The sequence below is a fragment of the Salvelinus namaycush genome, chromosome 20 (genome assembly GCF_016432855.1).
Source record: "Salvelinus namaycush isolate Seneca chromosome 20, SaNama_1.0, whole genome shotgun sequence".
In the NCBI taxonomy this organism is placed as follows: Eukaryota; Metazoa; Chordata; class Actinopteri; order Salmoniformes; family Salmonidae; genus Salvelinus; species Salvelinus namaycush.
Window position 1 is genome coordinate 24,720,574 of NC_052326.1, and position 13,610 is coordinate 24,734,183.

The 13,610-nt window shown below is 40.8% G+C and overlaps 1 protein-coding gene across 2 annotated transcripts in view; it reads right to left on the bottom strand.

The window, feature by feature from the left end:
• Positions 1-10,363, bottom strand: part of tfeb (transcription factor EB) — a 106,368-nt gene extending 96,005 nt beyond the window's left edge. For both annotated transcript variants that reach the window (XM_039015911.1, XM_039015910.1), the window contains exon 1: positions 10,109-10,363. The gene's annotated coding sequence lies outside the window, so the exon portion shown is untranslated. The remainder of the gene's footprint in view (positions 1-10,108) is intronic.
• Between the last annotated feature and the right edge of the window lie 3,247 nt (positions 10,364-13,610).

A 13,610-nucleotide genomic window follows, 5' to 3' on the forward strand; every position in this document is an offset into this window, starting at 1 on the left:
TTTTTGATACTGTCGCAAAGCAAACTAAAAAGCAGCATTCCCCAGGAGAGGATGGCTTTCACTTCAGCAGTGATAAATTAATGAACTTCTTTGACGAAAAGATCATGATCATTAGAAAGAAAATTAGACTCCTCTTTAAATCTGCATATTTCTCCAAACTTCAGTTGTCCTGAGTCTGCACAACACTGCCAGGACCTATGATCAAGGGAGACACATATACATATATATATATATATCTTGACACATTGATGAAAATAGTCATGGCCTCTAAACCTAGAAGCTGCATACTGGACCCTACTCTAACTAAGCTACTGAAAGAGCTGCTTCTTGTGCTTGGCCCTCCTATGTTGAACATAAAACAAAATCAAATCAAATGTTATTTGTCACATACACATGGTTAGCAGATGTTAATGCGAGTGTAGCGAAATGCTTGTGCTTCTAGTTCCGACAATGCAGTAATAACCAACAAGTAATCTAACCTAACAATTCCACAACTACTACCTTATACACACACAAGTGTAAAGGGATAAAGAATAAACGCCTCCCTATCCACCGGATGTGTACCAAACTCACAAAAAAAAAGTGTCAGTAATAAAGCCTCTCTTGAAAAAGCCAAACCATGAACCAGAAAATATTTAAAAATAATAAATAAATTGTTTGCATAGTCAACTTAAACACAGCTCTGACACACACACACACTTATCCCACCAGACATGCCACCTGGGGTCTTTTCATAGTCCCCAAACCAGAACAAATTCAAGAAAACGTACAGTATTAAACAGAGCTCTTATTGCATGGAACTTCCTTCCATCTCCTATTGCTCAAATAAACTGCAAACCTGGTTTCAAAAAACAGATAAAGCAAAACCTCGCAGCACAACGCCTCTCCGCTATTTGACCTAGATAGTTTGTGTGTATACACATTGATATGTAGGCTACGTGTGCCTTTTTAAAAATCTATGTAGTTCTGTCCTTGAGCTGTTCTTGTCTTTTTTATTTATTGCACCTTTATTTAACCAGGGAGGCCAGTTGAGAACAAGTTCGCATTTGCAACTGCGACCTGTCCAAGATAAAGCAAAGCAGTTTGACACATATAACACAGAGTTACACATGGAATAAACAAACATACAATCAATAATACAGTAGAAAAATCTATATACAGCATGTGCAAAGGAGGTAGGGTAAGAGGTAAGGCAATAAATAGGCTATGGTGGCAAAGTAATTATAATATAGCAATTAAACACTGGAATGGTAGGATGTGCAGAAGATGAATGTGCAAGTTGAGATACTGGGGTGCAAAGGAGCAAGATAAATAAATACAGTATGGGGATGAGGTAGATTGGACGGGCTATTTACAGATGAGCCATGTACAGGTGCAGTGATCTGTGAGCTGCTCTGACAGCTGGTGCTTAAAGCTAGTGAGGGAGGTAAGAGTCTCCAGCTTCAGAGATTTTTGCAGTTTGTTCCAGTCATTGGCAACAGAGAACTGGAAGGAGAGGCAGCCAAAGGAAGAATTGGCTTCGGGGGTGACCAGTGAGATATACCTGCTGGAGCGGGTGCTACGGGTGGGTGCTGCTATGGTGACCAGTGAGCTGAGATAAGGCGGGGCTTTACATAGCAGAGACTTGTAGATGACCTGGAGCCAGTGGGTTTGGCGACGAGTATGAAGCGAGGGCCAGCCAACGAGATAATACAGGTCGCAGTGGTGGGTAGTATATGGGGCTTTGGTGACAAAATGGATGGCACTGTGATAACTGGATGCAGTTTGTTGAGTAGAGTGTTGGAGGCTATTTTATAGATGACATCTCTGAAGTCGAGGATCGGTAGGATGGTCAGTTTTACGAGGGTATGTTTGGCAGGATGAGTGAAGGATGCTTTGTTGCGAAATAGGAAGCCGATCCTAGATTTAATTTTGGATTGGAGATGTTTCCTGTGAGTCTGGAAGGAGAGTTTACAGTCTAACCAGACACCTAGGTATTTGTAGTTGTCCACATATTCTGGTCGGAGCCGTCCAGAGTAGTGATGCTGGACGGGAGGACAGGTGCGGGCAGCGATCGGTTGAAGAGTATGCGTTTAGTTTTGCTTGCATTTAAGACCAGTTGGAGGTCACAGAAGGAGAGTTGTATGGCATTGAAGCTCATCTGGAGGTTAGTTAACACAGTGTCCAACGAAGGGCCAGATGTATACAGAATGGTGTCGTCTGCGTAGAGCTGGATCAAAGAATCACCAGCAGCGAGAGCGACATCATTGATGTATACAGAGAAGAGTCGGCCTGAGAATTGAACCCTGTGGCACCCCCATTGAGACTGCCGGAGGTCCTCCGATTTGACATACTGAACTCTATCGGAGAAGTAGTTGGTGAACCAAGCAAGGAAGTCATTTGAGAAACTAAGGCTGTTGAGTCTGCCGATAAGAATGTTGTGATTGACAGAGTCGAAAGCCTTGGCCAGGTCGATGAATACAGCTGTACAGTATTGTCTCTTATCGATGGCGGTTATGATATCGTTTAGGACCTTGAGCGTGGCTGAGATGCTCCCATGACCAGCTCTGAAACCAGATTGCATAGCGGAGAAGGTACGGTGAGATTCGAAATGATCTGTTTGTTAACTTGGCTTTCGAAGACCTTAGAAGAAAGGCAGGGTAGGATAGATATAGGTCTGTAGCAGTTTGGGTCTAGAGTGTCTCCCCCTTTGAAGAGGAGGATGACCGCGGCAGCTTTCCAATCTATGGGAATCTCAGACGATACGAAAGAGGTTGAACAGGCTAGTGATAGGGGTCGCAACAATTTCAGCAGATAATTTTAGAAAGAGAGGGTCCAGATTGTCTAGCCCGGCTGATTTGTAGGGGTCCAGATTTTGCAGCTCTTTCAGAACATCAGCTATCTGGATTTGGGTGAAGGAGAAGTGGGGGAGGTTTGGGCGAGTTGCTGTGGGGAGCGCAGGGCTGTTGACAGGGGTAGGGGTAGCCAGGTGGAAAGCATGGCCAGCCGTAGAAAAATGCTTATTGAAATTCTCAATTATTGTGGATTTATCAGTGGTGACAGTGTTTCCTAGCCTCAGTGCAGTGGGCAGCTGGGAAGAGGTGCTCTTATTCTCCATGGACTTTACAGTGTCCCAGAACTTTTTTGAGTTTGTACTACAGGAAGCAAATTTCTGTTTGAAAAAGCTAGCCTTAGCTTTCCTAACTGCTGGGGTATATTGGTTCCTAACCCTAGTATATTTTTTTATGCAAGAAAAATCTTTGAAATTGTTGCCTTTTTTATATTGTTGTTCTCTCTCTGAAGGATAATTATGAACATGGTTTCATTTATAAATGACTAACTTGATTTGTGCTCAGGTTGACTTCTACACAGAATCGCCCTCTTAGACATTTCTGAGAAATAGCCTTCTCACATGTATTCATGACCTTCATATGGGCAATGCTCAATGTCAGCAGGAGTTCCACAACTAAAGTTCCAAGCATACAGATTGTTTGTAAAAAAATATATATATTTTTTGTAGATGTTAAATTGTTCTGACTCTAACTACAGTAAATTATGTCTTTCTACAGGTCAACAGCAGAAATATTAGTCTTCTGGCCTGTTCAGTGAATTGTGATATGGAGAACATACAGTAGAATAGACCCACAGTGTCTGTAGCACAACAGGTAAGCACTATTTGAGGAATGTGGATGGATGGGCCGTTGTTGTTTTTTTTACATTGTGAGATGTCTGTCTGCAACCCCCCACCCCCCGTACTTCTATACAGGTTGTGGTATCGTCGTACCATCGTTCTCTCATCCTCGGATTTACAGTATTACCGGAGAATAAGGGGGTACCAGAGAAATGCAAAAAAGACCATTGATTGTCGCTTGCCACAATGCTAACAAAATTAGCACAAGTAACAGTGAATTTCCATGGAGGCTGCTAGCTCAATATGCTAACGATTGCACATGAAAATAAATGAATTACAAAGACCGGTAATCTAGCTCATAAATTTATACATAGATAGGAGCTACCGAATGTCATTTCTGGTGAGTTTGGACGTTTACAAGTTAATGTGATCATGGTATAAATTAACAAAGGTTTAATGTATTCGTGTCTGAAGGAAGAACAGTACTGGCTCTGGAGCAGCATATTTACATGCTGTGTAGATTCTAGTCGCTACGGCTCTGGGAAAAGATTGGGGAGGAGCAGACTGCCCAGAATGGAGAGGAGAAAAAAACACAAGGAAATCAAAAGATGTCAGTGGCAGCTGTACAGAACTCAACCAAAGGCCTTTGACTTAACAAACACGGCGTAAATCTAGTTACAAATATTGCAGCTTAAAGGTTAAATTCGCTGTTAGATCCTTCGTAGGAGCATCGTTAGAGCTGGTTCCTAAAACCATCGTTAATAACATTGCACTTAAATTACGAGCATTTAACACTTGCCTCAGGTCACTCGTAGAACATCTAAGTGCTTGGTTAGATACTTTTTTGCCCTCCCATGTCGCTTTATAGTCTACTCAGATATCTGCTAAACACGGAATCACATGGTTTATCCATCTTTGTGACCGCCGCTAACTTCAGAACAAAGTTGACCACAATTGATACAAACAAGCGACGTATAAAAAGTGAGATGACTTCATTAAAATATAAACTGTAGGCTGTCAATCATATTGAAATACATTTAGTATTCAACCGAGTTCTATTTTGCTACAGACTTCAGTCTATAATTTGTCTCTATATATTTCAAGATGTGTAGCCTAGAGTGCACAATGATTTGTTTGTGTGCATTTTATTGGGTAAGCATTAGAATAACCTCAATACTTGTAGGTGGTAATATCTCTCTAGCCGCTGATGCGTCGTGTAGGAGCTGATCCGTCATCAGTATTGTGAAATAATGTAAATGTTAAGGTAATATTTGAATGGAGAAAGCTGATCCAAGAGCAGCACTCCCTTTCTTTCGATCCCATCAGTATCGGCACATGCTCCAACGACTCACTGAGCGACCGTTCTCTCTGCGTGGTGTTTTGGGAAACGCATGTTACATCTTCGGCCGTTGTAGGAAAGATGCATTGTTAAAACACTCATAAGCCTAGTTCCATCGCTATCTGGGAACCAGGCCATTCACAGCTACAGTGCATTCGGAAAGTATTCAGACCCCTTGACTTTAACATTTTAGTACGTTACAGCCTTATTCTAAAATGGATTAAATGAGTTTTCTTCCGTCAAAAATCTACACATTGCCCCCATAATGAGAATTGTTTTAAATGTATGAATAAATAAATGAAATCACATTTTAACAAGGATTCAGACACTTTACTCAGCACTTTGAAGCACCTTTGGTTGCGATTACAGCCTCGAGTCTTCTTGGGTATGACACTACAAGCTTGGCACACCTGTATTTGGGGAGTTTCTCCCACTTTTCTCTGCACATCCTCTTGTTCGATCGAGTTCAAGTCCGGGTTCAGGCTGGGCCACTCAAGGACATTCAGAGACTTGTCCCGAAGCCACGCCTGCGTTGTCTTGGCTGTGTGCTTAGGGTCGTTCTCCTGTTGGAAGGTGAACCTTTGCCCCAGACTGAGGTCCTGAGTGCTCTGGAGCAGGTTTTCATCAAGGACCTCTCTACTTTGCTCAGTTCATCTTTCCCTCGATCTTGAATACTTCCCGTCCCTGCCGCTAAAAAACACCCCCACAGCATGCCTCCACCATACTTCATCGTAGGGTTGGTGCAAGATTTCCTCCAGACATGATGCTTGGCATTCAGGCCAAAGCAGCTGTTCTTCCTGTGGTCCATCAAAATGAATTGAACAATTTTAAAAACATTACAATATTTTCACAGACTTTGTGCCCTTTGGCCCCTACTCCACCACTACCACATATATACAGTACAAAATCCATGTGTGTATGCATGTGTCTGTGCCTATGTTTGTTGCTTCACAGTCCCCGCTGTTCCATAAGGTGTTTTAAATATTTTTTAAATCTCATTTTAATGCTTGCATGAGGTAAGTACCTGAGGTAAGGTAAGTACGGTCCAGCAAAACACTGAACCACTGCTACTCTAACTTCCACAATGCATACAAGGCCCTCCTCTGCCCTCCCATCGGCAAATCCGACCACAACTCCATCTTGCTCGTACCGTCCTATAGGCAGAAACTCGAACAGGATGTACCCGTGACTAGAACCATTCAACGCTGGTCTGACCAATCGGAATCCACGCTTCAAGATTGTTTTGATCACGTGGACTGGAAGATGTTCTTGGGAAGCCTCAGACAATAACATCCATTTATACGCTGACTCGGTGAGTGAGTTTATTAGGAAGTGCATTGGAGATGTTGTACCCACTGTAACTATAAAAACCTACCCCAACCAGAAACTGTGGATAGAAGGCGGCATTTGTGCAAAACTGAAAGCGCGAACCACCGCATTCAACCATGGAAAAAGGTCTGGGAATATGGCTGAATATAAACAGTGTAATTATTCCCTCCGCAAGGCAATCAAACAAGCAATGTCAGTATAGGGACAAAATGGAGACGCAATTTAATGGCCCGGCCCCGAGACGTATGTGGCAGGGTCTACATGCAATTACGGACTACAAAAAGAAAACCAGACAAGTCATGGACACTGACGTCTTGCTTCCAGACAAGCTAAACCCCTTCTTTGCCCGCTTTGAGGATAACAACCACTGATGTGGCCCGCTACCAAGACGTTTAAATGTGTTAACCCTCGCAAGGCTGCTGGCCCAGACGGCATCCCTAGCTGCGTCCTCAGCGCATGCGCAGACCAGCTGGCTGGTGTGTTTACGGACATATTCATTCGCTCCCTATCCCAGTCTGCTGTCCCCACATGCTTCAAGATGGCCACCATTGTTCCTGTACCAAAGAAGGCAAAGATAACTGAACTAAATGACTATCGCCCTGTAGCACTCACTTCTGTCATCATGAAGTGCTTTGAGAGACTAGTCAAGGATCATATCACCGCCACCAACTTGAGTTTGCATACTGCCCCAACAGGTCCACAGACGATGCAATCACCATCACACTGCACACTGCCCTATCCCATCTGGACAACAGGAATACCTATGTACTTGAAAAATCATTTTAAAAAACCTAACCCAGGTGCACTCCGCGTTGCGGAGAATAGCCCTTAGCCGTGGTATACTGGCCATATACCACAAACCCACAAGGTGCCTTATTTATTTTATAAAACTGGTTACCAACGTAATTAGAGCAGTAAAAATAAATGCTTTATCATACCCGGTGTATACAGTCTGATATACCACGGCTGTCAGCCAAATCAGCATTCAGGGCTCGAACCACCCAGTTCATTATTATTATTATAATAATATACTTCATATAGGCCTAGTATGGACTACACCAGGGTTCCCTAACTTGCAGCCCGCAGGTGGTTTTATTTGGCCCCCCATGTTTTCTGAGCAAAAATAATGTTTTTTATTATTTTATTTTCATTGTTGGACATTGAAAAAAAATGTAACACCAGGAAATCAGCTCCAACTGATGTTAAATGTAAGCAAGGTTTGAAATTGTGTTTTAGTCAAATAATGATATCCGTTTGGGCTTCTTGCGGTCAAACCTTGGACTACAGAGAGGTGAATGATGGAGTCTCTCTCTCGCTCTGTAAATGTTGGAAAAAAATCTTTGTTCCTTTCTAAACATAACAATGTGAATACAAAGAGGACTCGGACCACAAAATAGCTGAAGTGAACTGGCAAAATAGTTGAGTCCTCATTCAAAGGCAAGGGCAGTATGAATGCAAAGAGTACAGAGTTCATTTGCTTTTTTTTTTACCCCAGAGTTCACTTTAAAGAGGACTGAGATCAGCTCTTTTGAAAGAGGATTATATGTGAAAACAACCTAAAAAGAAGTTGGGGAACAAGCTATGAAGGAAAAATACAGGTACCGCCAAGTAGCGCATGGACTTGACAGTGCCATCTCGCTCCTGAAACTTGGATTCACTGGTAGACGTAACATAGTAAATGAAAATCTGGGACACTCAAACTACTATGCATGTATTAATTTGTGGTGCACATCACTTATTTTGTATGATATGTTACAAATTTGCAATACATTTGATGTGTTATGAATTCGAATTTGCTGTGGCTAACTTAGCTAGGTGGCTAATTCTAACATTAACTAGGTGGCTAACGTTAGCTAGGCCAGGGGTTAAGGTGTTAGGGTTAGGTTAAGTTTAGGGTTAATTAAACCTCAACAGGATCGGTGTCCCTTCACCGGGACGGCTGATCTAACATGCGCTAATGTGATTAGCATGATGTTGTAAGTAACAAGAACATTTCCCTGGACATAGACATGTCTTATATGGGCAGAAAGCCTAAATTCTCATTTAACAATAGGATGGTACTGTCGGATAATCTAAAAACCATGCTATTGTTTGAGGAGAATGCACAACAAAAAACTTATCACGGCAACTGGTTTGATACATTCACCGCTGAAGGTAAATAATGTACTTACATTCAGTAATCTGTTTAGTCATCCTGAGGCTCCCAGAGATAAAATGTACCATAGTTTTGTTTGATAAAATCAATTTTTATATTCAAATGTAGGAACTGGGTTCTAAAGTTTTAACCCCAGCTGTTTCTGGCCCCACATCCACCCTGCCCGGCCATCTAGATGTGTAAAGATTAGTGTATTTTCTGTAGGGAAGCTAATTTTCCATAATTTATTACCTTCCTGGGAGTGTATAAACTTACAAAAATTATAAGTTAATACAAATTGTATGTTCTCTATAGCTATGTACCTGAAAATGTATCAATTGACCAATTTGGCACATTTGGGCAGATTTAATACAACATTTTCTGATGTATTGCAATGCTTCACTTAGCTACTATTGCAAAGTAGCTAAAAAGTAGTAAGTAGTTGCTAATTAGCTAAAATTGTCCATGATGAGATTCGAACAAGCAACTTTTGGGTTGCTCGTCATTCATGTTATACACCCGACCAACCACCCTACTTTAGTTTTTTCCCTAAGTAACCTCCTTAAGCAGCCTTCAATCTTATGTAACCATACCAAACGAATGGTGCAGCGGTCTAAGGCACTGCATCTCAGTGCTAGAGGCATCACTACAGATCCTGGTTCGATTCTGGGCTGTATCACAACTGGCCGTGAACAGGAGTCCCATAGAGTGGCGCACAATTGGCTTAGCATCGTCCAGTTTAGGGGAGGTAGGCTGTCATTGTAAATAAGAATTTGTTCTTAACTGACTTGCCTTGTTAAACAAAGGTTAAATAAAATAAAGACTTTTGAATTTCCCGTATTTACGTTTACTATGTTACGTATAGTCTATGACACCAGGCTGTACTCTTGGCAATCCTACAAAGGTAAAAAAAAACTCGAATAACATTTGAACAGATGACAGAGACATGAGGTTTGAACCATTGTTTTCTTAGAGGAGGAGTATTACTTTACCCATTAGTCTATATATGCGTGTTTGATTGGACACCCTACTATGGTTACGTCTAGTGAAACCAGCCTGCTTGCTCGGCTCTGTTTGGCCCCCAGCGCACGGCTTTCTAGCAAAGTTATCGTTATATAAGAGGTGTATCACAAACACGGTTTATACATAGCAGCGGCATAGCTCTGGATAGAGTGTCATCAACGATATGTCCACGGAAACCAGAGGTTGGTCATAAATGGCGAGGTCATCTGGGTAGGAAATTGCATTTGACAGTTCAGAGATTAAAAAAAAGTGCACTAAATTGCACAAACATAGCATAAATATTTATCATAACACGTTTGTATCTGTCAATGTTTTAGGAAAAGGATGGGCTGACTACCAACTCATATCCAACAAATAATACAATTACCTAACCTATACTGTTTATTAATGCAATTACCTAGCCTATATTGTTTATTATTAGGCAAAACATGAATTAAAATTTTCAAGAGACACTTAAAATGGTAAAAACCCAAGCCTTTTTATCCAGCAGGGTCCGTGAACGCTGGAGCTGAATGACCGTGAAATCGATTTACAAAGTGCAAACTATGGCGCACAATGCATGATCAGTTATTTTAATATAAAAAAATAACCCAGTTAGTTTTCCAGAGTTGGCCCATGGCGATTTACGGTGCGCTGTGAGTTCGAAGAAATGAATCTGTGGAATATTACTTACACGCTCTGAAGGTCAGATGATACGAAGTTGGGAGTGCAGGTTCTGGAAACTACGCGGGTCTTCCACCAGTGCGCTCCAATACGGTCAGTGGAACCGCTCGTATCCTCAAACACAAACTACGCTAAAAAGGCATTATAATTTCAGAAAGATAGATGATACACTCCAGCTGCTAATTGTTTTAGTTCCGCTGGCTGTGATGTTGTCAGCGGGGCTTGGCGCGTCCCAGGTCACCTGTGTTCACTTGTGACAACTCCGGCAACCAATAGACAGGGTTGGAAGAGCGCACATGGAAATATGGGAGGGTGTAGTAAAAAATGTTTTGCAAACAAACATATATACAAACTATTTATATTGCTAGGAATCATAAACAAACTAATATTATTAGCAGTTGAATTAAATATACTACAATTTTATCAATATCAGAATTTCTGAAATAAATCATTATATCAAAATCATTAAATTGTACACCGTGTCCTGTTTTCTTTGTAACAAAGTTCTGTATGTCAATCCAAAGAATTCTACTATAAATACAGGTAAAAAAAAAATGGTCTCCTTCTCCATTCCACAGAAATGACAATTATAGTCAATATTCAGCTTGAATCTTTCCATAGCGTGTTTCACAGGATAAACTCAATGCAACGTTTTAAATGAAACGTCCTTTACCTAGTTACTAATACAATATTTGTAAGACATTTTCCATGCTTTCCTTTTTGTATATCATCATAGATCTTCGGCCAAAGAAATCTTGTTGAGGGAAATGTAGTATCACAAACAATATTCCTAATCTGTTTATTACTACATTTATCTTTTCATGATGTTAATATTGCCAATTACAGAGGAATAAAAACATTATTTAAAAAAACATTGGAATCACATCAAAAACAATTGCATATTCTTTCAGGGGTTTGTGTAGTTCTATTGGACAAGGGTATTTTCGGGGGAAGTGACGTTATATATAGTTGAGTTGACTGTCAGTGCATGCATGGGGTGTTATCCTTAGGCTACTCCAAACAGTTGCAAAACGTTATTTTTCTATTGGACAGATTTAGGTAGGACCCTCCCTGTTTGCTGAACCTGTCCAATAGAAACACTAGTTTACGTTGCAAACGTTTTGCAACTGTTTGGAGTAAGGATTATACCCCAGTACTTTACTTGGTTGAGCCAGGATTGGCTTTAATGGTCCCACATTACCAACTGCCTGACAATTTTCCTTTTAAATGGACCATACATTGCTGCACACCTTCCTTGCCTTCGCTCTAACTAATGCTTGTGTGTGTATTGCTATTAAATCATGGTGTTGAAACTGAATGGCGGGATTTCACAGTAGTTTCAATCAGTAGTGTGTAATTCATGGTGCCAAGAGAAGCCAGGCTTCCCCAAAATAATTACCAAGAAAGAAATATATATAAAATGACATCTTTTGTCTCTCTGTGTTTCATTATTTGTCTTAAATTCACAAGAGCCTGATTGTATCTCACAGGAGAAAGCATCCGAGTGAGTGAAACATCGCCCCTCTGTCTCTTGACATGTAGGCCATCTATATGGAGCCAGATAGCTGCCAAAAGATTGAACGTACGTATAGATTTTCTTATGATCCTAACAATACGTACATTCAATGTTAGGATCGTAAGAAAATCCATACGTATATTGTTAGGATCGTAAGAAAAGCCATCCGTGAAACATGAAATTTAATCTGTGAACATACAAACACCATGTTACGATTACAAACTAACAATTTATGCTTGAACAAATCTTGTGTTACAATTCTGAAGTACAATAATACCTTTAAGAGTTTTTCAGATTCATCTCACCAACAAAAAAAACCTACACCAAACAGCCTGTGAGGAGTGTTACTCGAACAAACATAACACAGTATAAACAAAAGTCAGGGAAACCAGAAAGACGTATCCTGCATGTTTTCAAGTTAAAAGTCTCCATTCTCTATTACTCCTCAGTTTACTTCACATTTAGGTAGCTAATGTAATGGATGTGTTTGCCAGCGCAAGTCTAGATAGCACTAGCTGTATTATGCCTACAACAGTGAAGTTTCAGTCCACTAGGTGTATCTTTACAGCACGGGCATATCTCTGGGTGACGTGGACATCCCCATGCATCCACCTTATCAAAATATGACCAATTCAATATTGCACCACCCCATTCTGTGGGCTCTTTTTTTATTTTATATGAATCTCGTTTATTTGGCGTACCCCGACGGCATTGTACGCGTACCCCAGTTTGGGAATACCTGCCCTAGACAAGGCTCTTCTGTGGCTTTATAGTTTCATTCTCTCACAAGTCATTTTCTGAAGGCCCAAGCCAATACTACGCCATCTACTGGTATAACAGTGTTATTGAACACAGTTCTAAAACAAGCTCTAGACTTTTATTTTGGAAATGAAACCTGAAGCTGCAAAGCAACTCTGTCTGGTCTGAAGTTGCTTGACTGACTGGCTAACATCAACTAGCTACGTTCGGTTCATGTCCTTTGCAGATGCCACATTACTGACAAAAGTTTGTACGTATAAAAAAAATGTGTAACCGAGTGAAGGGAGACGTAAAGTAAGAATTGGACGTGTAAATGTTCATTCATAGTCGTAACGTAGGGTTTGTACGTTTACAGACCTAATTTAACGGTTACATTTCATGTTTCACGCATGGCTTTTCTTACGATCCTAACAATTTAAGTATGGATTTTCTTACTATGCTAACGATACGTATGTTCAACCTTTTGGCAACTATCTGGCTGATGCTGTCTGGTCCAAACTAGTATGACATTGTTGCGGCCCATAGCATTGAATGGAATGCAAGGGAAGCCAGTGAGCATTTGACCTCCCTTGATACATTTTTTTTTGCCAATCAGCATTGAGCTAAACTGGGCAAGCTCCATCCTGAATGGTCCTGGTGCACCAAAAAAAAAGTGTTAAGGGAAGCCAGGTTGGATTTTGGCATCACTCCTATCAGATCACATTGAGAGCATAAGTCATTGACAGAAATAACTTGAATTGTTGTGTTGTTGTCCTCCAGTGGCTAGCTAGCTAACTAAAGTTGTCCCTTTCCTAAATTAGCCATGGATGGAGATAGGGATTTGGACTTGTGGTTTTACTTAATTCTCCGTACTGGCCAATGATTATAATGACAATTCTGATCCAACCATTAATTCATACATTGTTGTGCCCCTGGCCTGAGAGGATGTAAGTTAAATATGTAGCTAGTTGTAGAAGGCTAGCCTTGGACAGCAAAAAATAAAATTGTGTACTGTATGACAGAGTGATAGACCGTTTCATCAACATGAAAGAGAGGAGGATGGTATTGGCATTACTCTACAAGTAGGGTGAGTCAACCAGTGGAGGTTTCTCAGAGAAGGAAGAGGACCATCCTCAGTGAATTTCATAAAAATAGTAAACCAAAAAAGTGATAATTTTCAGATAAAACTATAAATATATTCACGCCACCAAATAATTGATTAAAACACAGTTTTGTAATGATGGTCTACAGTAGCCTC